The sequence below is a fragment of the Gigantopelta aegis genome, chromosome 1 (assembly GCF_016097555.1).
Source record: "Gigantopelta aegis isolate Gae_Host chromosome 1, Gae_host_genome, whole genome shotgun sequence".
NCBI classification, from domain to species: Eukaryota; Metazoa; Mollusca; class Gastropoda; order Neomphalida; family Peltospiridae; genus Gigantopelta; species Gigantopelta aegis.
The window spans coordinates 31,598,338-31,613,320 of NC_054699.1; positions in this window are offsets into that span (position 1 = coordinate 31,598,338).

A 14,983-nucleotide genomic window follows, 5' to 3' on the forward strand; every position below is an offset into this window, starting at 1 on the left:
TTCACTATTATTTGAATCAGGTGATTATTTTGTAAATGACGTCATTTGGTAAACCCCAGAGGAAACCCGCTATCTTTTTCCTAATGCAGGAAGGGATCTTTTATATGCACTTTCCCACAGACAGGAAAGCACATATCACGTTCCTTTGACCAGTTGTGGTGCACTGGTTGGAACGATAAAAAAGCAAATCAGTTGAACGGATCAACTGTGGTGGTTCGATTCTGGGACGCAAGCACCTCAGGCGAGTGTTCAACCGACTGAGCTAGATATTGAGAGAGGAAACCCGCTGTCGCCACTTCATGGGCTACTCTTTTCGATTAGCAGCAAGGGATCTTTTATATGCACCATCCCACAGACAGGATATTACATACCAGGGTCTTTTTGTTTACACCAGTTGTAGAGTACTGGCTGGAACGAGAAAGAGCCCAATGTGTCAACGACGGGAATCAATCCTAGATCGATCGCGCATCAGGCGAGCGCTGTACCACTGAGCAACGTCCCTCAACACCCACCCCAATTGGAAAGTGCTGCCAATGGAAATATACAGCGGAGTTCCCCTAAGACTATGAGTCAAACATTTCAAAATGTTTGACATCCAACAGCCGATGATTGGTGGATCAGTGTGTTTTAGTAGTGTCGTTAAGCAAAACAGACTTTAACTTTGCACGAATATTTTACTTTACATGTTTTATATATTTCCGCAACTGTTAATGATACTTTTTCTTTTTTTAAATATGAGAAATCCTTGTACAACTTAATAATAATTTAATCGCCGTAAACAGTTCATGCAGTTCATAGGAAAACGTACATTTTTCATAACAGTAGTATAGGGGCCTGTCTGGGGTCATGACCTACTTTCCCGTGATCACGTGACCTTGAGACAATGGCCTTTGTGTAGGAGACAATGGGCTTCGTACAGGTGTCTGACCTTGGTAGGAAACAATGGCTTTTGTGTAGGAAACAATGGCCTTTGTCTAGGAGTGTGCAGGTGTCTGACCTGGGTAGGAAACAATGGCCTTTGTGTAGGAGACAGTGGGCTTCGTACAGGTGTCTGACCTTGGTAGGAAACAATGGCTTTTGTGTAGGAAACAATGGCCTTTGTATAGGGGGGTGCAGGTGTCTGGTCTCGGTAGGAAACAATGGCTTTTGTGTAGGAGACAATGGCACAATGGCCTTTGTGTAGGAAACAATGGTCTTTGTGTAGGAGACAATGACCTGGGTACAGGTGTGCGATCATAGTGTATTCAATTCTTTTAACTACATTTTAGACACGAGTATTTCCCAAGACTACAAGCCTTTATAGACAACCAGTGTATTATGTCTGGTATATCAAAGGCCGTGGTATGTGCTGTCCAGTACACACAACTCTTGATACTATAAAGTAGCGGCAGAAATATTAAATCACAAATCTAGTCATAGAGTAAAAAACACAAAAAAACGCAATGGTTTGGTTTTTCATTTTTTATTTCTAAATTACAATCACTATAGACAACTACACATGCAATGGACACACACTGGGTTACATCGAGAGGCCTTAAGGGTGACACGTGAATAATATGAGTGTTCATTTCTGTTCATCTTCGTCGTCCTCCTCATCGTCGGTATCGTCGTCGTCTTGTTCGTCCAAATATTCGCCAATCCATGAACGATACTGATTTAATTTAGAACGAATCTGAGGTCTGAGATCTCTGTCTGGATTCACAAACTGTAGAATTTTTTCTCGTGTTGGGGCCTTTGTCAAAGTAATGCATATACGTCAGAAAGCGAGAGTACGTGTCTTTAAATAACTTCCATTGCAGTGTCTTCATGTTTCTTTCGATGGCATCTTGGGACATGTTTTTTTTTCTTCGTAGCGTTTCCTCTTGCTTTCGAAATAGTCACGATTGATGTCGAATTCACGCTCGATCATCAGACGTACCCCTTCGTTTTCCAGATCGGACGACGGCTCTTCATTTCCCTCCTCGCACGTTTTCACGTGTCGCTGCAAGTCACTCCCCCGTCTTTAAAGACCAGACCGCACGTATCGCAAGACTGCATCGTCTTGACCTTTTTCAGATAGGGCTCTACCTCATCTTCTTCTTCGTCGTCGTCACTTTCGTAGGCGGGTATGCCTGGTAGTTTTCTCTTGAATGCGTTTCTTTGCATGATTTGCACGTAGAGCTCTTTCTCCGACGGTGGTTGAAACTCTTCTGAGACATTCGCCGTTACGCTCGTGCTTTTATACCATTCGGACGGCCCCGTCTCTAAACCATTAGGTCGAAGGCGCCAATGTTCGGGCGTGGTCGGTTTCAAGTCCACCAAGAGATGTCCGTAGGGCCTGTGGGTAGCTTCCTCAAACCGTTGCATGAAATGACCAGTATTTTCCGGATACATCTGCCGTGCCAAAGTCAGAACTTGCTGCTTGTCGATGGGGTTGTTGAACAGTGCCAGGTAATGACAGTTTCTTCTCTGTGTCGGGTCTTTGCTGTTATAGAGGTTCTGGTTGATGGCAATCACAGAGAGGTTTCTGTGATGACTTCCTTCTGTGAACAGGTCGGTGATACGAGAATCTTTTCCAGCTGTAGACATCAGGTCGTCCAACACGATGAGATTTCTGACTCTGGGATCCAAATAATGATCCTTTTCCAAATTCTCAGGTATACCTTGAACAAATTTCACTCGAGCAACCATTTTGATCGTATCATAGAGAGGTTGCCATCGTTTGTAAAGCCAGATGATGCGCTGAGGAGGCGGCTGGATTTTACCATCTCTCAACAATTTGTATACCAAAAATGTCTTTCCACACGACGTGGGTCCCGACACGATCATGGTGAAGGGATGTAGCAATCTTAGGGGATGCTGCTGCTGCTGTGGTGGTGGTGGTGGTGGTGGTGTTGGCTGCTGCTGTGGTGGTGGTGGTGGTGGTGGTGGTGGTGGCTGCTGCTGTGGTGGTGGTGGTGGTGGTGGCGGTGGCTGCTGCTGTGGTGGTGGTGGTGGTGGTGGTGGTGGTGGCTGCTGCTGTGGTGGTGGTGGTGGTGGTGGTGGTGGTGGGTGCTGCTGCTGTGGTGGTGGTGTTGGTGGTGGTGGTGGTGGGGTGGGGGGGCTGCTGCTGTGGTGGTGGTGGTGGCTGCTGCTGTGGTGGTGGTGGTGGTGGTGGTGGTAGACCTTTAGCATGTTTTTGTTGAAAATGTCTTAACATGGCGTCTCTCCGAGAGAATGTGAAACCACATTCTGAACATGTGCTCTGCATGACGACTCTAAATGAAATGACCATATCTGACCCACATAGTTCCTTTTATAGTTTATTTAGAAATGCTTCTGCAGTTTCGGGGCTTTCCAGCCCGTACCACTTTGTTGTTGTTGTTGTTGTTTCCGTTTCAGATCGGCCTTGGCTTGCTCTACCACCTGTTGTGTTGGGGACACCATGACGACTTTGGGTGTCGGGGACTTGTTCTGTTCCTCTTTTTATTTTTTCCATGTAGGGTCATACAGTTCTAAACATCGATCTACACTGTACATCATCTGACTTTTTCCACCACGTTGCACTGGAAAATGAGGTTGAAGTTTACCTTCTGCCTGCAGTTTATAGAAACGGGTCCACTTATCCACGTCGGGTACATATAACTTGTACTGGTCTGACATGTTGCTCCTCTGAAGGTTCTACCTCAAATGACGAGTTTTCCAAAACTATTTTACATATATACCTTATGACGCATAAAGATATGGTACAGGAATGTTTGAATGTGTGTGATACGTATGACCAGTGCCCCTCCTCCCAGGCACAAATCTCATCGTGCGAGCTCCCAAAAAAACATCGTTACCAACATATTACCCTTTACCAGTGTCACTACCATAGGGACACGTCCAGAGAGACACTCATGGACTCAGGACATAACTAAAAAAAGCTGTGTTGCAGTCAAGCGTTCTTTCTCCATAGCAATGGGCTGGGAGTGTTTCACACACACACACACACACACACACACACACACACACACACACACACACACACACACGCACGCACGCACGCACGCACGCACGCACAAAAGTTTGTATTTAATTATGAAATACTGGCCCCATAAGGGGTATTAGATTGTGTATATAAAAGATCACTTGCTACTCATGGAAAAAATGTAGCGGGTTTCCTCTCTAAAAACTGTCAAAATTATGTTTTTCATCCAATAACCGATGATTCATAAATCAATGTCCTCTAGTGATGTCGCTAAACACAAACAAACTTTGACGGTCAGTGTGCAAACCATAACAAATTTATTCTGCTACTTAAGACGGGCACGCGTCGGTATGTCTTTTGCAGTTCACCTGGTTTCATAAACACTCGGAGAGGCGTAATAAAATGCCTTTGTATGAGGGCTGATGAAGAGGTCTGATAAAGTACTCCTCTATTATAAAGCGAATTAATGAATGGCTGAATGAATGGCTGAATGACGGCAACAAAGAAAACGTCGACAATGTGCTAAAGAAATACAAATGAATGAAAATCATCACACACGCATTTTGTCTGGCGACATGAAGCCTCACTTTAAACCAAACAGTCAGCAAACAGTTACAGTCCTTCCCCACGAGAAATCTTTTAACGGCTATTATTTTGGGTGTCTAGAATAAAACACTGTGACAAAAACATTCACGTCTATGTCCACTGTGAATACAAAAATACAACAACACAGTAGACGTTATACAATGAAGCGAAAACCAACGTCAGACTTACACCTGGCCTGTACATATTGTTATTATTAATTGTTGTTGTTTCTTTGCTTTTATTTGTTTGCTGACACCAGTTTGTTTGGTAATATGCAATACATTGAATTGAATACACCATGATCGCACACCTGTACCCAGGTCATTGTCTCCTACACAAAGACCATTGTTTCCTACACAAAGGCCATTGTGCCATTGTCTCCTACACAAAAGCCATTGTTTCCTACCGAGACCAGACACCTGCACCCCCCTATACAAAGGCCATTGTTTCCTACACAAAAGCCATTGTTTCCTACCAAGGTCAGACACCTGTACGAAGCCCATTGTCTCCTACACAAAGGCCATTGTTTCCTACCCAGGTCAGACACCTGCACACTCCTAGACAAAGGCCATTGTTTCCTACACAAAAGCCATTGTTTCCTATCAAGGTCAGACACCTGTACGAAGCCCATTGTCTCCTACACAAAGGCCATTGTCTCAAGGTCACGTGATCACGGGAAAGTAGGTCATGACCCCAGACAGGCCCCTATACTACTCATAACATAAATATATATCACATAATTATACATACAAATAATACATTATTCATAGTTTATCATATACATACACATATTGTACATTAAAGAGACATTCCTCAGTTTGCTGCATTGTAAGATGTTTCCGACTAAAAAAAAATATTTCTACGATTAAACTTAAATATTAAATATGTATACAGTGAAACCCCTCAATACCGGACCTCCTCTAAACCGGAATCCCCTCAAAACGGGACGTTTTCCACGGTCCCGTGATTTACGCCACTTTTAGCACTAAATTGTACCCCTCTAAACCGGAAACCCCTTTAAACTGAACACCGGACAAACAATTCGGTCTCAATGTGTCAATTTAGTGTGAATGGTCCCCATGAAAACCGAATGTCCAAACTGCTACCAGTCAATGTGGCGCCACTAATTGCTCCCAATGTCAATCCAGCCGGATTACCTGTCTGCGAACACATAATGTGCACATGCTCGGGTTCGCTGTTGTCAATGTGATCACTGTTACACGCCACAAAGTAGGCAAGGTTGGCAATTAACAAAAGACCCATCGCCAGTGTAGATATTTAATTTACACAAATATTGTTCAGTTGTAAAAATATTGGCACCCTTAAGAAATTGTGTAAATTTATTGTTACTATCAACAAACAATTCTGCTCCTCCTAAGACTTCTATTGTGTATATATGTTTTATTCGTTTTCATTCAGATATTGTCATCTTGATGTTGTTTATGCTGTGTTATTTATGTATTCCTCTGATGCCATCGAACGATGGCCACGAGTGTAATAAAGTTCTGTTCTGTTCTGTTCTGTTACGATGAGCCGAGTTCGGGTTTGGGTTAGATGTTTTAAGTCACGAAGGTGATTTACGGTCTGTATATTCCTTCACAAACGTGTAACATGATTTGCTTCAAAGATCGACAAAAATAACAATGAATTTAATTCACTGTCTTCCTGTCGTGTGAATTTGTTCCTCTTTTAAAAACATTTATTTAGCAAAATAAAGAGTAAAAAAAAGTAACGTTGGCTTTGCATGGTCAAACAGATGTTAGAAACATTTATTTTCATATCGAGTTTCAACATGACAAAACGACCAGCTAAACGTCGCCGTGTTGAACTGTCACACGATTATAAACTTTAAATAATTAAAAGTTTCGAAAGTAAACCTAAACCAACGTTATGATTTTTGGGTGAAAAGTTTAGTATGGGAAATTCAGCAGTCGGAGACATTATCAAGAAGCGAGAGGTTTATAAAGCAGAGTTTGCAAATATCATTGGCAGAAATAAACGATAAGCTGAACTATTTAATGGGGAAGGGAAGGTAGTTACGTAAATGCAGACCCCTGAAAACCGGACACCTCTGAAAACCTGACATTTTACTTGGTCCTATGGATGTCCGGTTTAGAGGGGTTTCACTGTACCCGGTATATATATATATATATATATATATATATATATATATATATATATATATATATATATATATACTAGTATATATATTCTTGTTTAGAATATCTGTGTCTGTATATTCAGTGCGTTTCTGGTCGTCTTAATATTTTTAAGAAGCCCAAACTGGATTTTGTCTTCAAATAATTTTGTACGTACGAAAAAACAATATTTTCGGAAATAAAATTAAATGTAACCTAGTACAAATATTAGAACGATCAGAAACATGTTTAATATACAGCCACTAATATTTTATGCAGAAACATACATTTGATATGTAATTACAGTCGTTAAAAAGTCTCTGTTAGTGGATAACATCTTTAAAATTGCAGCAAACTCAGGAATGTCCCTTTAACCATAATCCACCATATAGTTATATATTAATCCCATAATACTATATTGCAGTACACTGTGGAGAGTGATACGTAGATCACTATAAATATAAATTATCTTTTCTCTGAGTTGTTGCTGCTAATAAATATTTACACAATGTTGTTAACCGCTTTATGTTATTAATGGACAGTAATTGTATTAATTTCAATGAAAATGGTCGGGTATAATAATATGGTTTAATATATCTGCCTCTCAGAGTACTATAAAATGGACAAACTAATATGAAGTGGAACTCCTCTTCAACTGCCTGCAGGTTGCACAAATTACAGTCTTTCTCATCTTTCAGTGTTATTATATGTGCCTGTTTCTACAGCAAGGCTGTGTACAGATAGTCTGTATTTACATAATATGTGTTTGTACTTCGAAGCAATAGACTTTTGTAAATAATACTGCAAACATATGTTATCAACAAGATATTTGTATATAAAAAAAATTGAGGATGTGTCAATAATAGCATATATGGAGTGGGTGAATTGGTCAGTCATTCTCTGTTTAATTTCAGTTAGAAATATAACAGTTATGAACTTTCTTGTGGTACCAAATATTGGTAAACGGAAAGAAAGAAACAGGAAAAAAGAACCAGGAAAAAAGTAACGAAAAGAAAGAAATAGGGTTAGGGTTAGAGTTAGTGGGTTAGGGTTAGGGTTAATATATATTAATAAAAAAAAGTTAGTATAAATTAGTATATATTAGAGGTGCTTTGTTGAGTGTCGTTTTGAAATAAAGTGCCGAATTGCAATAAAAAATAAAAATAAAATTTCCGATTCCAACCTACTCTAACATGATCTCTGGGATCAATTGAATACCACCAAACCAAATTTGTGATATCTTTTCATAAAATTGTTGATCAATGGACTTTTGAAATTTTCAGCTTCTTTCCGTTACTTTTTTCCGCGTCTTTTTTTTTCCTATTTCCTTCTTTCCTGTTTTTTTTAACCGGCCTCGGTGGCGTCGTGGTAGGCCATCGGTCTACAGGCTGGTAGGTACTGGGTTCGGATCCCAGTCGAGACATGGGATTTTTAATCCAGATACCGACTCCAAACCCTGAGTGAGTGCTCCGCAAGGCTCAATGGGTAGGTGTAAACCACTTGCACCGACCAGTGATCCATAACTGGTTCAACAAAGGCCATGGTTTGTGCTATCCTGCCTGTGGGAAGCGCAAATAAAAGATCCCTTGCTGCTAATCGGAAGAGTAGCCCATGTAGTGGCGACAGCCGGTTTCCTCTCAAAATCTGTGTGGTCCTAAACCATATGTCTGACGCCATATAACCGTAAATAAAATGTGTTGAGTGCGTCGTTAAATAAAAATAAATTTCTTTCTTTCATCCCCCAATTCAACACAAAACGATATTCGTTGTTTTGTTTTTATTGTTTGTTTGGGTTTTTTGTATGTTTTTTGTTTTGTTTTTGTTTTTGTTTTGTTTTTGTTTTTGTTTTGTTTTGTTTTGTTTTTGTTTTTGTTTTTTATTCACCTAGTGGGCGGGACGTAGCCCAGTGGTAAAATGCTCGCTTGATGCACAGTCGTTCTGGGATCTATCCCCGTCGGTGGGACCATTGGGCTATTTTTCGTTCCAGCCAGTAGCCCACGTGGCATGTGCCATCCTTTCTGTGGGGCGGTGCATATAAAAGATCCCTTGCTACCATTGGGTTTCCTTCCTAAAACTATATATCAAAATTACCAAATATTTGACATCTGATAGCCGATGATTAATTATAATTCATGTGCTCTAGTGATGTCGTTAAACAAAACAAACTTTAACTTTCATCTGGTAAACACTGGATTTTCCGGCATATTTTATCGCACCTCTACCCCCACCTCCCTTTCCTTGGATCCGCGCCTTATACTCTTATTATGCTCTGATTTTAATTTTTAATGCCCTTTTCTTGTATTCTGATGCCATATAACCGTAAATAAAATGTGTTGAGGGTGTCGTTAAATAAAACATTTCCTTCCTTCTTTTTTTTCTAGTATTCATAAGCTACATGTAGCTACAACCATGTAATTGGTGCCTATTATGGTCTACATTAGCTTAGCTGTAAATTACTAGTCATGACTGGTGTATAGCGTATACTAATGTACACTTGATACGTGACATATTTACATTACCGTTTTATTCGCCAGTATTCCCTGCCTGACTGTGGTAAGTTTTACGTTTCTCTTTTAAAGTGACCGTTAAGGTGCCACGTTTTTACATTTTGTTTAGTCTAGATTCACATAAGTGTATACGGCGGGGTGGAGGGTGGGGTAAGGTGAGGCATCTGCCTCCTGGTGCTGGGGTAAATCCTCAAATTCGGGCAAAAACGATAGAGATATTCGAGCAAAATGAACTGGCCTGAAACCTTTCCACCATCAGTCTAGTCACAATGTTAAATGTCATTCATGTAAAAATGCGTAGTGATTTGTTTGCAGCCCTATATTTAGCAGTAAAGCTAATATGGATAAATGTTGTTATATAGATTCGGGCACTTTCGTTTAATTCGGACGATAATCAGACTGAACACACACACACACACACACACACACACACACCTGCCCCTACAAAAATGGGAGCCAGTACGTCTATGCAGATTCACGTTTTTAATAATGAGTCAGAAAGAAAGAAAGAAAGGAATGTTTTATTTAACGACGCACTCAACACATTTTATCTACGGTTATATGGTGTCAGACATATGGTTAAGGACCACACAGATCTTGAGAGGAAACCCGCTGTCGCCACTACATGGGCTACTCTTTCCGATTAGCAGCAAGTGGTTTTACACCTACCTATTGAGCCTTGAGGAGCACTCACTCAGGGTTTGGAGTCAGTATCTGGATTAAAAATCCCATGCCTCGACTGGGATCCGAACCCAGTACCTACCAGCCTGTAGACCGATGGCCTAACCACGACGCCACCGTGACCGGTCTAATGAGTCAGATGTGTAAATGTTGGTTGACTCAACCAATGGTTAACAGACATTTTCAAAACCAAGCATGAAACAATAAAAATAATAATTAGAAACTTTAGTGAACTTGACTTATAACATCGAAAGGTAAATCTAAAGTATTTTTGTGTTTGTGTAAACCCTAATTGAAATGAAAATATTAGACTAAACCAATGTTAATTTAAAGGTGTTATGTCAAGTTGCAAAAGTGGCGGTTCTACAAATAATTCAGGAATGTTTTTTATTTAACGACGCACTCGACACATTGCATTTACGGTTATATGGCGTCGGACATATAGTTAAGGACCACACAGATATTGAGAGAGGAAACCCGCTGTCGCCACTTCAAGGGCTACTCTGTTCGATTAGCAGCAATGGATCTTTTATATGCACCATCCCACAGACAGGGTAGTACATACCACGACCTTTGATATACCATATCGTGGTGCACTGGCTGGAACGAGAAATAGCCCAATGGGCCCACCGACGGGGATCGATCTTACACCGACTGCGCATAAAGCGAGCGCTTTACGTCTCGCCCCTCTTGTCGTCCAATGCAAAACTTTTTAAAATATTATATACACTCGTTTTATAAATCAATGTGCTTTAATAATGTTGTTAAACAAAACAAACTTTAACTTTTAAAATGGTATTTGGAGAATTTCTTTCTTTTTTTCTTCTTTTGTTTTAGATAGGTTAATTTTAAAGCTGCAACGTTGGGAATATTTTGTTTATTATTTAACCATTTATAATATGATCACCCATGTTGTTTTTCTTTCCTTGACGCACCATTCCTTGATAACCTTTAAATATATATATATATATATATATATATATATATATATATATATATATATATATATATATATATATATATATATATGCACTCGGTTAATCGAGGTCACAAACAAAGATATCAGTGTCATTGGACCCAGTTTTCCAGTACTGTACACAGTGACTCCGCATAACATCATTATGAGCGACTGCAAACAGCAGGCCAACAAGAAACACAGTGTGGGTTTATCAGCATTGGTAATATAACCAAGATGTTGTGAGTAATGTCATTTAAAGGGACTGTCCTGAGTTTGCAGCCATTGTAAGATGTTTGCGATAACAGAGCCTTAAAGGACTGTCCTGAGTTTGCAGCCATTGTAAGACGTTTGCGATAACAGAGCCTTAAAGGGGCTGTTGTAAGATGTTTGCGATAACAGAGTCGTAAAGGGACTGTCCTGAGTTTGCAGCCATTGTAAGATGTTTGCGATAACAGAGCCTTAAAGGGACTGTCCTGAGTTTGCAGCCATTGTAAGATGTTTGCGATAACAGAGCCTTAAAGGGACTGTCCTGAGTTTGCAGCCATTGTAAGATGTTTGCGACAACAGAGCCTTAAAGGGACTGTCCTGAGTTTGCAGCCATTGTAAGATGTTTGCGATAACGGAGCCTTAAAGGGACTGTCCTGAGTTTGCAGCCATTGCAAGATTTTTGCGATAACGGAGCCTTAAAGGGACTGTCCCGAGTTTGCAGCCATTGTATGATGTTTGCGATAACAGAGCCTTAAAGGGACTGTCCCGAGTTTGCAGCCATTGTAAGATGTTTGCGATAACAGAGCCTTAAAGGGACTGTCCCGAGTTTGCAGCCATTGTAAGATGTTTGCGATAACAGAGCCTTAAAGGGACTGTCCCGAGTTTGCAGCCATTGTAAGATGTTTGCGATAACAGAGCCTTAAAGGGACTGTCCCGAGTTTGCAGCCATTGTAAGATGTTTGCGATAACAGAGCCTTAAAGGGACTGTCCCGAGTTTGCAGCCAGTGTAAGATGTTTGCGATAAAAGAGCCTTAAAGGGACTGTCCCGAGTTTGCAGCCAGTGTAAGATGTTTGCGATAACAGAGCGCCTTAAAGGGACTGTCCCGAGTTTGCACCATTGTAAGATGTTTGCGATAACAGAGCCTTAAAGGGACTGTCCCGAGTTTGCAGCCACTGTACGATGTTTCCGATAACAGAGCCTTAAAGGAACTGTCCCGTGTTTGCAGCCAGTGTAAGATGTTTGCGATAACAGAGCCTTAAAGGGACTGTCCCGAGTTTGCAGCCATTGTAAGATGTTTGCGATAACAGAGCCTTAAAGGGACTGTCCCGAGTTTGCAGCCATTGTAAGATGTTTGCGATAACAGAGCCTTAAAGGAACTGTCCCGAGTTTGCAGCCATTGTAAGATGTTTGTGATAACAGAGCCTTAAAGGGACTGTCCCGAGTTTGCAGCCATTGTAAGATGTTTGTGCTAACACAGCCTTGTTGTCATCTACTATTTCATACTAAATACATGTTCTTGTTTAGAATACCGGTGTCTGTATATCGAATGTGTTTGCGGTCGTATACTAATGTTCGTAGCACTAGAATTCGGGGCGGGACGAAGCCCAGTGGTAAAGCGCCCGCTTGATGCGAGATCGGTCTGGGATCGATCCCCGTTGGTGGGCCCATCGGGCTATTTATCGCTCCAGCCAGTGCACCACGACTGGTATATCAAAGGCCGTGGTATGTACTACCCTGTCCGTGGAATGGTGCATATAAGAGATCCTTTGCTTCTAATCAAAAAGAGTAGCCCATGAAGTAGCGACAGCGGGTTTCCTCTCTCAGGCTGTTTGGTCCTTAACCATATGTCGGAACGCCATATAACCGTAAATAAAATGTGTTGAGTGCGTCGTTAAATAAAACATGTCCTTCTTTCACTATAATTCGTTATATATATATTTTTTTTCGTACGTACTAAATTATTGGGAGATGAAATCCGGTTTGGGCTACTACAAGCATTAGGACAACAACAAACACCTTGTAAATACAGACACTGATATTTTAAATAAGAAATGTATTTAATTTGTATGTTACGTCATCGAAAAGGCTCCATTGGTCGGAAACATTTTACAATGGTTGTAAACTCAGGAATGTCCCTTTAAGGGTGTAACAGAAAGGAATTATTTTATATTGTCTACAAGCACCAAACTGACTCAATATTTTCAACTCTCTTTAAAGGAACATACCCAAGTTTTTAAACGCTAAGGCATATTTTTTTACTATTATAGCCGGTTTTGATAACTGAAATCATATTTTACTTAGATTTTATGGTTTAGATTATCAATTTCCGTACATTCGAAGTGTGTTTGGTCTCCTGATGTTTTTAATATCACAAAATGCATTTCTCATATTATTTAAAACGCACGTGCGTCTCATGAAGTTAAAACAAGGGTCTGTCCCTTTAAGAGGACGTTTAACAATTACGTAACGCAAAATGTGGCATTTTCCATACACCTCCCGTGTAACTCTTTGTAACACTAAAAACAAGTTTGTTTTCTTTAACGACACCACCAGAGCACATTGATTTATAAGACTATTGGACGTTAAACATTTAGTAATTATGACATTATAGTCTTAGAGAGGAAACCCGCTATTTTTTTCCATGAGTAGCAAGGGATCGTTTATGTGCACCATCCTACAGACAGGAAATCACATACCTTGATTTTCGGTATACCAGTCGTGGTACACTGGATGGAACATTCATTAATTCAGACTGAAATAAGAATTGATCTTGTCATCACCAAGAGGGATGGTTCCATGATACCCATAAGCGTACGAGATGGGGAGAATTGCGGAGGGCAACTGACCCCTAATGCCGGAGCAAAACCTCAAATTCGGGCAAAATGTGCTAGTGCTAATCTGAGACCATTTTACTATGTATTTCCATCATTCTATCCTCAAAATTAGTTTTAATCGGCGTGGTTCGTTTGCCCTATATAGCTGTAGTTATCCCGATTCGGGCTTCCAGCCTGCCCCCCCCCCTCCCCCCCCCCCCCACCCCCACCCTACAATAATGGGAGCTAGTATGCATATGATGATACCTCAACTATAAAAGTATAGATGTCGCTGTATCCAAACAACAACAGTGGCGTAGGGCGGGAGGGTTGGATTGTATATATAAAAGAATCTTTGCTACTAATGGAAAATTGTAACGGTTTTCCTCTCTAATACTATAGGGCGGGGCGTAGCCCAGTGGTAAAGCGTTCGTTTGATGCGCGGTCGATCTAGGATCGATCCCTGTTGGTGGACCCATTGGGCTATTTCTCGTTCAGCCAGTGCTCCAGAACTGGGGTGAAAAAAGGCCGTGGTATGTATATCCTGTCTGTGGGATGGTGCATATAAAAGATCCCTTGCTGCTAATCTAAAAGAGTAGCCCATGAAGTGGCGACAACGGGTTTCCTCTCTCAATATCTATGTGGTCCTTAACCATGTGTCTGACGTCAAAATGTGTTGAGTACGCGTTAAATAAAACATTTCCTTCCTTCCTTCATCTAAAATTATAAGTATGTCAAAATTACCAAGTAGTTGACATCCAATAGCCGATGATTAATAAATCCATATGCTCTAGTCGTGCCTTTAAACAAAATAAACTTTAATTTTAACCTTGATGCTTACGTATACCCTCATACGTCATAAACAAAAACACTGTGGGTTGTATGCTTGGTTGGTTGGTTTTCTCAACAGCAATATTTCAATATAATTGTTAACAATGACTAAATAAAACACATTATAAAATATTCATTAGGATGGGCAAGACAAAAATAAGGGAAAAGAAAGTTAGTGGAATACAAATTTCAGAAATAGAAGCAATCGTGTCATCCCTAGAGGGTTAGGGTCTCATGTAACACCCTTTTTTACATTACGTAATGCAATTTCCACCATTTCACAACAATAATTTCATTTCAAGTTTAGGTTAACACCCTCAAATGGTCTGTTTCAGGGACGTTATTGTACAAAAATCAACGCTCGGCTGTTAAATACTACTTAGGTCCTACATTTAAAGTGAATTTGACATTATATGTTGGTGAGATGTCATTAAAACGAGCTCTCATTAGACTAAAACCGATTGAAAGTCTTTGTTACTGATTTAAAACCCATATTGATCATGTATTTATTGTTATCTTTGTGATATAATTATGACTACAAATGTATTATTGT